General features: G+C 44.3%; 1 long non-coding RNA gene across 1 annotated transcript; it reads right to left on the reverse strand.

Annotated features, from left to right (window-relative positions):
- Nucleotides 1-541: 541 nt before the first annotated feature.
- On the reverse strand, nt 542-9239 carry LOC135313387 (uncharacterized). The gene is made up of 2 exons (XR_010373019.1): nt 8860-9239; nt 542-2361 (listed from the first exon to the last, which is right to left on the reverse strand). It is a non-coding gene; the product is annotated as an uncharacterized LOC135313387 (long non-coding RNA).
- Nucleotides 9240-14028: the final 4789 nt, after the last annotated feature.

Genomic DNA, 14028 nt, shown 5'->3' on the forward strand with positions numbered 1-14028 from the left:
AGAGTAATGTGACATTGCAGCCCATAGTGGTGATATATAAACATTAGAGGTAGCAATGAAAAATACGGCCAGTCTGTGTGGCTCTGGACTAAAGAAAGTGTGCGTAAAACTTGTAAAAGCATTCTGCACCTTGCTGGTGATCAGCTCTCTGGAAGAACAGCATTTTTGAACAGCTAAACATTACACAAAGGGGACGATTGTGTGCCTTTCAGGTTTTTTTTTTCTTTTGGCTGACAAAATTTCAAGCAGATTAACAATAAAATCAATTAATGTAAACTTTATGTGACTCTTCATTTGCTGTCAAGGACAACTAGGACCCACCAGCTAAAGAACCATGTTCCCTTCCTGAACCCATCTCAGTGTATTACAGTGAGTTGTCCTTTCAGTGGATGTTTGGTGAGGAATGTTTTTCCGAGTCCTTTTTAAGGCAGGCAAAAATGAATTGGTCCCACTTTACTGACCTACATCAGGCAATTTATCTAAGCATTGTAATGTAGTCGTATATAAAAGTTATGGCAATTCCTTCACTGCTCAAACCATGTAGCGATTAACTTTGTGTATTTATTTCAACATGCTAGAGATGTCAGTCATGGGGCTATAGTTAAAAGTGTATCAACATTTCCCCCTTTCAGACAATTATGTTTTAGAAAGCTTTAATTTTGCTTTACCTAGGTGTAGTCACAAGAAGAAATACATCTTTAACAATGAATGAAAATGGTTTGGATACATTGAAGTTACAAATAGGCACAAAATTAAAACAAAAACTATTATCAGGACAGGATTTTATTATGAAACATTTGTAAGCAGCTTTGTATTTTAGTATTTTTATTTGGGCATACAACTGGCAGCAGTTTTCTTTCTATTTTCTCTTCTCTGGGTCACTGGGCAGAGCAACAGGTGAGATTTGTAGTTCTTGCCCACCTACTTTGCTGTTAAATGTTCTTGCAGATATGCCCTTGATTTCCAATTCATTAGCTGATATGGCGTGTTATAAACTAGCACTTGTATATATGAGAAAGGGGAAATGTGGGACAGTACCAGAAAAAATCCTCGAAGTATTTTCAGTGCTTTGAAATAGTAAAATAGTAAGAATAGTGAAATATTACATAAATCTTGCTATTTCAACACATGTACCAATGTCTACCCCAGCCCTTTGATGGTAACCAGTGGCCATGCACAGCCTCTCTGTGTTCACTGGAGCTTGCAGAACTAAGTGCAGGATGAGGGTTTCATGTTCTCCTGGCTCCGCTCATGCTGAGGAGTACCTTTCCTACTGCAGTCAGCTCAAGAACCTGCTTATTTAACTCAAGAAAGCAGAATCTGGCCTTTGGCAGATAGTCTTACCACTTCCCATGGAGTAAGTTGTGATCTCAAATGCACAATAAAACACACATTAAGTGATAGCCATGGAGTGAATGTCATGATTGTTACAAGGTCCAGACGCAATATATCAGAGAGAGAGCGCAGCATTACATGTTCACAGTCTGCATCTATTGTAGGGGTATCTTGTGTTAGCATCTGTTGGCGTTACTTCAGGAGGCGCTTGTGTGCAATGGTCAGAGCACTCAGCTCAGAATGGGGTCTGCCAGCCCTGGGGATTGATCCTGCTCCCAGTCTTTATGTCACACCTTATGGCTGAGAAAGCTAAAACTCACGCAAACCAGTATTTTCTTACACTGACTGGCAAAACTGGCCAAGCAGATCACCAAAGACTATACTGGCCTCCCTAAAAGGGGCATGGCAACTTGCAGTCCCCAGTGTACCAGCAAGGTCTGAGCAGCGAGTTCTTTAAGGCTGAATCCATAGTATTTCTGGCAACCTGATAGGAATGGGAATAAATTAAAATCAGGAAACTTTTGTTAGATTTCAAAGTGACAGTGTCACTGATGGATGGATGATGACAAAAAATGGTGGTGGCCCTTTAGAGGCTCTCAGTGATCCACATTACAGTCAGACTCACCATCAAGAGTCATGCATAACTAGGTAAAAATGCACTTTTTGAAATACCTAAATATGTTGGCCTTTGGCAAATACTATGTAGGGTTTTTTTTTGTCTCAGAAGTAAATAATGCATGTTTTATAACCATCAAGAAAATTCTCTGCTTTGCCTTCCTCACTTTAGATCATCACAAGAGAAAAGAAATGACACAGACAACTATTGTACAATTAAATAGACTGACTGATGTTTTTAACATTGATATTTCTTGTTTTGTTGTTTTTTTTTTCCTTCTGCATTTGGAAATCATAGAAAAGAAACAGCAGCTATACAGCTTCAAAGCACTTTCTAGCACTGGATGTCATTACAGATATTTCAGCTGTTCTTCCTACTCCAACGGCTCTGGCTTTCACATGCAGCATGCTCTAAAAAACAGTAAGCAGAGAATGGATGACAGTTTACTCACACACAATTTTGCTGTAAGTATATACCAGAAGGGATGTGCCTTCCAATTTGATTTCAAAATTCTGCTGGCTTTGCTGACACTGCAATCATGTGAGCTTTGAGACGACGAAGACGCTTTGCTGGTTAATGGACTGAATGTGTAAACCATGAAGCAGGGGTGTGCGTGTGCTTTAGTGGGTGCTGCTGAAGAGCCTTGAGCGAGGCAGAACTGCAGGGTGGCAGAGGGGCGCCAGCCCATGAGGCTGGATCCATCCTGAGACCTCGCTCCCCAGGTCCAAAAGTTACAGAGTTTCAGGAGGAGCTTTTTAGCTCATCTGCTACAGGAACGATGACACAAGAAGAGGAGACTTCATTGTCCAGAACGACCAGGACATCATACATTCAGCTTCATTTCTGTCTTAGATTGCCAGGTACACTGATGTAACTGGCTGTATGGTTTGTGTAAGAAAATTCTCTTCCCAGACAAAACTCTCCACTGACAAAATATTCCAGCTGCAGTCAGAGAAAAAAAAAAGGGACTAATGGTCTCACCATTACCCACACTAGGATAAGGCCAAAGCAGGTATCTGCCACTCGGTATCTTATTTTGGCTCTCTCTTGCTAATCATCAAAGTTTTAACCCTCCTAAACCTAGCAGTCGTCGTCTTCCTATAGCACTCCACCTCACCCTGTATTGCTTGATTCCGATGTGGGCATAAGCCAGATTCTTCAGTGAAAGACAGTAGTACTAGATCCACCTGTATTCCTTCCACTTATCCAACTCGCCTCCCTCACAGGGCACACCAAATACATGCGGATTCAGCAAAGTCCGCAATGTGACACAAGGGAGCAGAGTGACAGGAATGAGAGGTCCTGGTACCAAACTGTGGCGTTCCCTTTCCCTGGGAATGCGCAAGGCCTGGTAAGTTTGCATTTCCCCTGCAAATGGACAGGCTCCACCAGCAGAAGAAGCAGTTTAGCCAGTTATTTGTGTTGACAGGGCTTGCCATTTAATAGTTAATACTCTCTTGCACTGAAAGCATTGTTATCAGGCCTCTGAGGTATCACATTTGATGGGCACAATTCACACTTCTCAGAACCATTATTCCAAGCTTCCTGCCAGCTCCTTAGTTTACTCAGGCTTCATATTTACAAGGTTATTTTTGCAGCGACAAAGGCTGGAAATGTAAGGCCCGATTCTCTGCCAGAAAGAACTGGCGCAGTCCCGCTGCCTGTGCCCTGGCTGCCTGCCTGCGCACTGGGGCACCGCTGGGGCAGCGGACGGGCTCGGGGAAAACCACGGCTGCCCCAGCAGGGACTCTGTCCAGCTCTGGTTACAAGCCAGGAGTCAGCCAGCCAGGCTGACGTGTCTCTCCTTCACGTCCACGGTAAAACACTTCTACCAGCTTGAAAGCCATAAATTTTCTTACCCACCTTTTCATTATGAAAATCTGCAATTTCTTTTTTTCCTTTATCCCTCTTCACTTAGGCTCCGCAACCTAGGCTTTACTGTACTACCAGACCTAAAAGTTTGATATCCACAGGCAGCGACTTGCAAATGAGAATCACGCAGCAGCTGATAACATTTTAGTGAAGGTGGGTAAATATAGGGCCTGAGACACAAAGTACGAGCCACAAACTGAAGGGAAGGCGGGGAAGCTAATCAGGAGACAAAAACACTGCTCTCTACTTCAAAGTCAGGAAATAAGGACATTCCTTCAAAACAGCAGATTATGAGTATGGAAAATTACCTACAACCAGGAAAATGTGAAGCTAGTGTTTTCAGGATTATATTTGTTCCAGTTTAATGGACTGTATCTGGTATATATTAAAACAGTCCTAAGCAATGCTGCTGTAGTTAAAGATAGGTCAGGTTTTTTTAATTGTAAACACAAATTTCAGAACATATAGTTCAGCCGTGTAAATCCACACCAGCTTAAGCTTGTGATATAACTGCCATGCCTGGGTGCAGTTCCTCCTCCCCTACACAAGACTATACAAACCAGCTACGTTGTTTTTACTTAAAGAACAATGAGTAAAAAGAAATTCGTTTGGGCTCAGTTCAAATATTGCCTGTTTTCCCTTTGATGAGAAAGAGAAGGATTTAAAATAGAGATGGGAATTTCATAACAAGTTCTTTCTCAAAAAATATCTACTACTTGCTGTGGATGTGGATCAACTCATTTTCATAATTATTTCCAACGCGGAGTTCTGTCAGCATCTGGCACTGTCAGTGGGATATTACTGAAATATACACAGTGAAGAGTTTAGTCCAATGAGGATATTAGGTCCCAAAGATGCTAGTGTGGCTTTCCACTTCAAGATATGCACAGTGCAGATTATGCGGCTAAACAGTAGCAACAGATCTTGTCTACACATGGAGTTATTCCTCCAGAATAATGTCTGGATCCTTCTTATTCCAGAAAAAAAAAGTGTGTTTGATGCTGTGCTTAAGTCGTTTTCACTGTAAATTAAAAGAACTGAAAGGAAGAAGTTTTATTCTACAGTAAGTGAGTCCATAGGGTTCTTTAAATATCTTTTGCATTATAAAGTCACATCCTACCGTAATCTAGACCTGAATTGCAAATAATATTCTATTTATAAAGTATACATTCTCAGGGGATGAGAAATATTGCTCAAAATGCCATGCAAATGTTGAAAATGTAATATTTACACTGGATAGGTGCCATTGTTGTCTGGCAGGCTAATGGATCAGAAAAAACTGTCTGTGAAAAGAAGACTGTGGGAGTGGCTGGGAGTCCAGCAGTTTCTTCCCCCCCCTCCATTTTTAACAAAATTGTACTTCCTGGTGCTATGGTTTAAATCAGATTTTAAGAAGTCCATTATGATGCATCTGTTTAAAATATCAAGGGGAAGCACAATTCAATAACACTGAATGTGCAGATGCGAGGGCTGTGAATTAATACTGCCTCTCCCGCTTAACTAACTGCCTCTTGTGTTAAAGCATCATTGACATACAATTTCACATCTCCATGGTCCTAAAGAGTGTCAGGTACTGTAAATAGTCAGTTGTGCTTTTGAATGTCTTCCCATGCCCTTGCACCGTCCAGATCAGACCTGGTGGTCTTACACAGAGTAATCCAACCATGTTAATTTTAAGTTAATATTTTAGTTCAGTTATGCTGTAGTTACAGGAAATCAAAACGTTATACAGCTATTTGTCTTTTTGGCAGTTTACACTTAGCGTTGCCATTTATATTACCTGGAGAAAAAAACCAGATAACAACCCATGCAAATCACTTGTAGAGGAGCTAATTTCTATTTCTTCTAAAGCCAATTTTAAATCTCCTCCATATGGCTGATACAAAATATTACGATGCAGCTGATGAAAATGTGGCTCCAATGAAGTCAATGAGTTTTGTGACTGACTTCAGGAGAGCCAAGATTTCATCCATTATCTATTTCTGTAGCATAGGGCCCAGCTGTATTACAGTAAAAAAAATAAAAATAAAAAAATCCAACAACAAAAGCCTGAAGCCATTAATCAACTCAGAAAGAACTGGTTAATGTATTGCAAGATAGGCCTCTGTTGGATGGTGCGTGCCTTTAAATTCTGCAAGCACTTAAAGAAACCCTGCAAAAGAAGTGACGCATGTGCAGCCCCAGTCCCTGAGCCCAGACAATATCCATCCCGCCTGCTGCAAGCATCATGGTCTGCTGTAACTGTGCTTTTCTTCCTCACCCTTTGAGGCCCTTCTGACAGGCAGACTGTAAACTTCCCCAGGCAGGACTCCTGCGTTTGCTTGTCGCAGCTGGGGGTGCAAGGCACAATGTCGGATATTGAAAGGAGCGAGTCTGGAGCTGGATGTAAACAACGTGAGTTCCAGCCTTGCCCAATGCAGGGTCAGGCATTTGCCCATCAGGCCTTTATTGTGTCCGTTTAGACATAACCTATAGTCGCCCATCGTATTTTTTTTGGAATTTTACATCACATTAGGCTGATATAAAAATTCCATTGTCGAAGTAATGCCGCATACTCAAAACCACCCGCCATAAATTAGAACGCTAAATTTAGGGGGGGAAAAAAGTTTCTCTCACCACTGAAACCCAGATCCTGCACACATAAGCATGTGCCCTGATTCATGTCCATAAACCCCACGGAACAAATGGGATTGTTCACACAGTGATACCGTACGTATACTCGCTCAGGCAGAGTGCAGCACTGAATAGCAAAAAGCTGATCCACCGGATGACAGAGTTAGGCTTTGAAAGAATGTATTTAAAAATAAAGTGGTGTGCGTCTGCACGCCATAGCATAAAGGGGGATTTCCTAGAAATGTTCCCAAAATCCAGCAAATATTAGAACGGATCCTGAAGAGCCTTTCAGTAATAGAAACTAACTCCCCAACCCCTTTGTTTCATTTAAAAACTCTTCAAAGTTATGTAGGCGCGCACACACCTTAGCCACATGTATGTGGAATTCTATAATGCTTCGCTGACTTTTTAATTCCTCTAAGTTCAAAGCTTTGATCACACTGCTGCTACACTTTCTGTTTGCATTGTTGCAGTCTTTACATTATATCTGGTGACAGAAGACTGAAAATTTCATTACAGGGCAAAGAAAATAATTATTTAGCATTCACTGAAAACTTGTGTATTTCCATAGACGGTTTAGAGCTCGGATTTTTTTTTAAAAGGCAGTAGACCATGTGAGGTGGTCGTTTTCTTTGGCTTAAGAAGTACAACTTCCTTCTGTGAGCATTATTAATTGCAGTCATTACTGTGAAATTATTGAAGATTTATATAAAAATCTGAGATGGAATAAAAGCAAGGTTTTTTCCTATTTATTAAAACGTATTTTAATTCTGTAATTTGTCAGTAAATATATATATATGTATGAATTAGTAATAGCCTCATTCTTTTAATCAGAGGTGATGAACATAAGGGTATATAAAACATTACAAGTTTTGAATCAGTGAGATAAATATACGTTTTATGGCTGTATGGTCTGCATATGCACACAGGTCTAGCCAACTTTATGTACAAACAGAAACACCTATTTTTAGAAATCAGATTTAATTTAAGACAGTCGAGCTGAATCAAGCACTACTTTACATTATACCTACAACTTTCCCATTAATTTATATGACTCAAAATAAAGCAAAATACTGTTTATGGTTTTCTTTTTAACCCTACCTTAATACACAGTGTAGAGATCCAAAATTACTAAAGTGCAGTTTACTTACAGAGTTGGTGGAATTTCTGTTAAAAGTAACTTCATGGTTATTTTTTTTCCCCTTAGTGAGAACAAAGCTCTTTGTTCCTGCTCATATACTGTATATCTTTGAGCCAGTTTTTGCCTAAAGATCTCTCGCTGCCTGCTCCCCGGCGGGGCTGGTCCAGCAGCTGCACTTCTGGTCCACTTTTACAGCGCGCATCAGCCCAGGCTCAGAGACAAGGCAGGCTGAGGCAGCAGGTCGCTATTTTTCATACAGTAGTTGGCCTTGAACATCAGCCTTGCACATGAGAATCAGTTATCCTCTTCACCTGAATAAAACGAAACTTCAAATCTATTCTGCCCACAAATCTGAAGTCTATTTCCTTGTTTTATTACTATTTTATCCTCCCCGCCCCCACCCCCACCCCCCCCCCCCCGGCCCCCCGCGGTAAGTTTCGGGCGGCTTTGCCGAGCCGCTCCATGTGGCGGGAGCGCGGGCGCTTCCTTCCCGGCCGAGCGCGGGTAATTCCCGGTGCAGCCCCCGAGGAGGGACATCCCGAGGGGGGCTGGATGCCACGAGAGCCTGGCATCGCCGCCTCGTCCGCTTCCCGGTGCCCACATCCCAGCAGCGGGGTGCTGCCGCCGCCAACACCGGTGCCCCCTCCCCGGCTCACGGGCAGCCGGCGCGGCACGGCGCGGCGCGGCGCGGCACGGCACAGGGGGAGCGCGGCGAGCGGCGGCAGCCCGCCCCGTCCCGTCCCGTCCGGCCGGCCGGCGCGGCCGTGTGCGCGGCGGTGCTCGCCCTGCCGCTGCCCCTGCCCCTGCCCCTGCCCCTGCCCCTGCCCCTGCCCCTGCTCCTGCTCCTGTCCCTGCCCCTGCCCCTGCCCCTGCCCCTGCCCCTGCCCCTGCCCCTGCTCCTGCTCCTGTCCCTGCCCCTGCCCCTGCCCCTGCCCCTGCCCCTGCCCCTGCCCCTGCCCCTGTCCCTGCTCCTGCCCCTGCCCCTGTCCCTGCTCCTGCCCCTGCCCCTGCCCCTGCTCCTGCTCCTGTCCCTGCCCCTGCCCCTGCCCCTGCCCCTGCCCCTGCCCCTGCCCCTGCCCCTGCCCCTGCCCCTGTCCCTGCTCCTGCCCCTGCCCCTGTCCCTGCCCCTGTCCCTGCTCCTGCCCCTGCCCCTGTCCCTGCTCCTGCCCCTGCTCCTGCCCCTGCTCCTGCCCCTGCTCCTGCCCCTACCCCGTCCCTGTCCCTGTCCCGGCCGTGCCTTCTCCCAGCGCAGCACCGACGGCAATGGAAAGGTTGAACTTACTTGGCTCCTGCGGCGGGGGAGCACTCTCTGCCGCCTCGCCTCCGGCGCGGGACCCCCTGCCCCTGCCCCTGCCCCTGCCCTGTGGCGGGCGCGGGGGCGCGGAGCCGGGCCGGCGGCGGGGAGCGGCGCGGCCGAAGCCGCCGGGACCCCGCTCCACCGCTGCCCGCCCCGCCCGGCGCCTTCCAGCCCAGCTCTACCCGCATTGTTTTCCTAGCTCCATTTTTTTTTTTTTTCCCCATTTGCAAGAAAACGCCAAAATCCCCGTAAATGGCTCATTTCTGGGGGGGGGGGGGGGGGCGCTCCCGGCGGCCCGCGGGGCTGGGCCGGGGGTCGCGGCGCGGCGCGGGCCGCCGCATTCCCGCTCCCACAGCGCCGCCTGGCGGCCGCCCCGCGCCCCGCCGCGCCCCGCGCCCGCCGCGCCCGCCCGCGCGCTCATCCCCGCCGGTAACACGCGAGGATCGCCATAAACTAAACCCCCGTGACCCATATTTAGGTCAAGTGCAATCTTGCTGCCTTTTTTTTTTTTTTACCTCTTTTTTTTTTTTCCTTCCTTTCCCGGATCCTCTTTTAAACCCACTCCGCACCGCCGCGCTATTACATGCTAATTTAATTTTACTATGGACGATATTTTCAGCATTTGCTGAGGACAGTAAATTTTGTAGTTTATGTTATTTCACTTTTTATGACTTTTTAACACTTAATAAAATTTTATTAGAGCACTTTTGTGTTTACAAGGCCACAAAACTCTTGGCAGGTTGTCAGAAGTCCTTTTTATTATGATCCTACTGATATACTGCGAGTAATGAAATAATCATGTCCAGAAATGTATCAAAGGCCAGAGGGATTATCCAATTTAATGGCTCTACAGATGCGCTGTGAGGGATACGGACAGGCAACGCGTCGACAGGCTAAAACGCGTGTGCGAGGAGGAGGCAGACCTGCTTAATTTCTTTCCCATTGCGGGCTGGTTCTGCGCTGTCCTAAAGGCTCCGGGCTGGGTCACGTGGCTTTGCACGCTTTCAAGAAAAATGGGTTTATCCTATTGCGAAAAGCTCTTTTCTTTTCATTCTCCTTAGGTGTGCGTCTAGCGCTGATGTGCCCGTGCTGGCGTTGCCACCGCCTGCGACATTCATTAAAATACAATTTGCTGGAAAACAGCCAATGTCATCGTGCCATTGTGCAGCAAACAGTGGCCTTGGGCGTTAGGATTTGGTCTCGCAGCCAAAAATTAAATAAATAGAAAAAAGAAAGACCAAAATAGGCAAACATAAATAAAAAGTGAGAGGCAGAACAGGCTGGTGAGATCAGCTACGACCCAGATATTTCACAGTATTCTGTGAAATGATCGCTTTTTGCTTTTGTCTTTGCCAAGGGTAGGGTTGCGGGAGCGCTCCCGCTTGCGCGTGTGCCTTCGTTCCACAATGGGCTGTTTTCCTGCGCTGCTGTCGGTGCTATAGCCTGCGATACTGCAGCTGTTTTTAAGGTCATTTCCTTTTATTTTAAATAATTGTTCATTTAACATATGTTGTTAAACTCATTCTTGCGTCAAAAGGAGGCGATTGTACTTCCTGACCCTGAAAGCAAGGTGGGTGGCTTTGTTTTATAATTAAATTTGCTGTGTTCAATTTTGTATTTTTCTTTCTCTGCTGTTTCCTAAAGAGCATGCCAAAAAAGATAAAAGGCAGCAGTGATATCAGGAACACTTCAGTGCCAGTCTTCTCCCTTTAACACACATTGTTCCAAACTTTTAAGCTTCACAGGGGCACCGGAAAGATAACCTTTCATAATTTTACAGTTAATTGTTTAATTCACTGTGATTTAAAATGCCCCATTAAAGCCTGGAACTAGAATGTGTTCCACAGTTTCCAAAGTAGAAGGAGGACTTCTTTCCTCCAGCACAAACATATGTAGCATGTTCCAAGGTATCTGGCGATACTGCCAATAGGGATTTCTTTTGAAGAAAACAAGTACTATCTGTGTGTTTTTAAAATATATTTGAAATATTTGCAAGGACTTTACAAACAGACCTGAAGACAAGGTTAGAAGAGATCAAAGAATTTAGCTTCGAAATCATGACAATATATTAGTGGACCACATGTTGGTATATTTATTCATATTGTGAATCTGCCTCACCTTGGAAGAATGCCTCCAAAATCAGCGGGGCTTCTGGGGGAGTTAAAATAATGTACAGGGTTAGTAAATACACCAGAACCTGGCCTGGGAGAAGTAATATAAATCATTAAATGCGGTTTAGCTTCAGGACAGAAGTTTTGTTATTCCAGAACAATATCATCTACTGTAAATCATAGGTTTGCAGGTCAAGGTCAATTTAAACTTCTTAAACCTTTAACAGCCATCAAACTGGAAACCTGCAGGATGAAATGATGTGGTGAAAGACGTGATGGACTGGAAACCGTTAACCTTGGAAGAGGAGCGTTTGCTATTGTTCTTTTGAGAGAAAGCAAACTTAGAAATGCCTTGAGTATAAATATGTAAACATGCCACAGATTATTTAATCGATGAAGCACCTGACTAATTTAACCCTTTCCTGGGGGCTTCAGTTTTTTTCCTGGAATGTCAAAAAAGGCCCGAGGAAGCAAGTATGCCGTTCCCACCATCATGGAAACAGAAACAGAGAGGCAGCATTCAGCAACTGGACCTGGGCTGGCTCCTAGGTGAGGTGTGCGAGGCTGGCAAGAATGTCCTGGCTGAAAGAGGACAACCTCAGTGGAGCAGCATGATTAGGGACGGCCCCGTCCCCAGCATGCACAAATGCCAGCCCCAGGAGAGGACCCTCAGACCCCAACGGGCACCCTCAGGTCAGTTATGTGGGGAGGGACGTTCCCTTCTACTGAGGACAGCCAGAAGATGCTGATAGAGACATGGGGAACGTGGGTCCAGGGGGAATCTGTGGACACTCTGTTACCATATTTACACAGAACCCCTGTTTATAGCCTGGTTTTTCTCTTTAATAGGCCGTCAAGCAGGCGCACTCGTGAAATGCAGCATCCTCTCAGCACACAGTACACTGCCGAATCTACTGATGCTCCGCTGAAAACGAGAAGATACATATTCATTTTAATGGGCCAAATCCTACACCTATTCAAGTCAAGGGAACCTGTGCCGTTGTCAACAATGAGACTAAAAGTGCAGTCACAATTAATTAGTTAGTAATAGGTATTTACCTACGAGTTCTGTAATGACTTTTTACTATCAAAAGCACAAAGCTGGGCTATGGTGTGCTACAGACTGATGGAATGAATAGTAGTAGTTTAACAATTTATCATGTGCATATTTACATGCAACATGCCAACAGCCTTTTTCATAAAACAACTATGAAAACAATAAATTATGAAAATCAATCCTGAAGTCTTTAATTAAAGAAGACAAGATGTTCTTTGAGAGCTATTTGGGTTTTAGCCACAGAACTCCTATGGATTTGAGTGGGATTTGTGCATCTAAATCCCATTCATATTTCTGAGAACAAAGGTCAGGTTGCTGATGAAGGCACAAAGTCAAGCACACTCCCTTCTGAAATCTATTAAAGCGACTTCAATCAGGTCTCTAATTTTCTTTTTGCAAAGCTGATGGGAAAACAAGGGATAGGTACTTCTTCAGGGCTGCTTGTTATTCTTATTTTTTGGTTGGCAAATCACCTGCTTGTTAGGAGCTCCCATTTCACAGATCAGGAGAAAAATGTAACAAAAAATTTGGGCCCCTCAAAACGAGGAAAATATTTCCAGAGGCTTGGTTACTATTACATGAGAAGAAAGACCTGATTCCTATAGATTAGATATTAATATACTCCCTGATATTCAGGAGACCATAAAACAATCTCTTCTCTAAATTCAAGCAGGCTGGACATCCTGACTAGGTCATCAAATTGAGAAAAACACACCTTCCTATCGAAACTCTAGCCTCTTCTTTCCCATGTAGTCACCTGCTACAGGGATTAGTATATTGCAGATGTATGAAAGAATGAATGTACATGAAGGTGATGATATAAACTTAAAGTATATAAAAATAAGACTGTTGAAATGCTACCTGCATCGTAGTTTTATTACAGCTTAATGGACATACGCCAATGAGCATTGTGCCCCTGTGTCCAAACTGATAGATGTACCCCATGAATGTTTTCCTCAAAAGAAAGTCAGATAAGTGAAACTCAGTAGAAAAATAGCTGTACTTTCTGCAGCTATAGATTATTCAATCAGTAAAACTCCTATCTAACTCAATACTGCCCATGTCCTTGGATTTCCTTTCTGAACCTGAAGTACAAACTGGCTCCCAAACTCCTCTGATGAGTGTGGTAGTTTTGAAAGCCCAGAAACCCTTCCTGGGGAGTAAACAGTAGCTCCAGACTATGGGTTTTATGGCTGAGACCGGAAAGGGATAGCGTTTACAGTTCTCAAGACAGAGCTTGGGATTTGCTTTCTTGCTTAGGAGCAAATAATTTATAATGCAATATTGTTTAAGTACTTAAGCTGAGTGGTAGTTATGGAATAATTTCATGTTCTTTATTATTTTGGCTTAGTCCCATTTTTATTTTCCTTTATTTTCACTACATCTATATCTATAACTATATCTATATCTATATCTATCTCATTACTAGTTCTCAAGAAAATGTTAACATTTCTTTACTGTCTGTTTCCTGGTAACTTATGGAGACAACTTTATTAATGGTAACCATAGTAATACAGAAACAGAAACTAACATGACCGCCTTGAAACACCCAACTCAGAATAACTACAAGGAACCCAAGGTGCGATTCTTAGCCAGAGGAATTATAAACAGCAAACCCAACTGGGGAACTTCCCACCTTATACTGGAAAGTCCTACCAAACTGCTGTACTCATCCTGCTGAACATTTAGGGATTAGCAGCTGTTTCAGTTTTTAACACCCCTGTACCTGTCCTGTGCCTTCTGTGTGTGAGGCATTGGCACAAGCAACAAACATAGCAAGGGTGCTCCCAGAGCCGCTGGGAAGCCTCTGGCTGCCCAAGTGCTGCTGTGATTACTACTGCAGGACAGCACCTTGCAACTTGCTGGGTACAGAATCATCTTTATAACCATTTTCCAGAGGGATTCAGCTTGAAGGTATTTAGGTCCCTGGGAAATCTCGCTAGGTGCTCTGTTCTCACAGAAACTGCATGTCTTCTGTCTTCATCC

Source organism: Phalacrocorax carbo, chromosome 5 (genome assembly GCF_963921805.1).
Source record: "Phalacrocorax carbo chromosome 5, bPhaCar2.1, whole genome shotgun sequence".
NCBI lineage: Eukaryota > Metazoa > Chordata > Aves > Suliformes > Phalacrocoracidae > Phalacrocorax > Phalacrocorax carbo.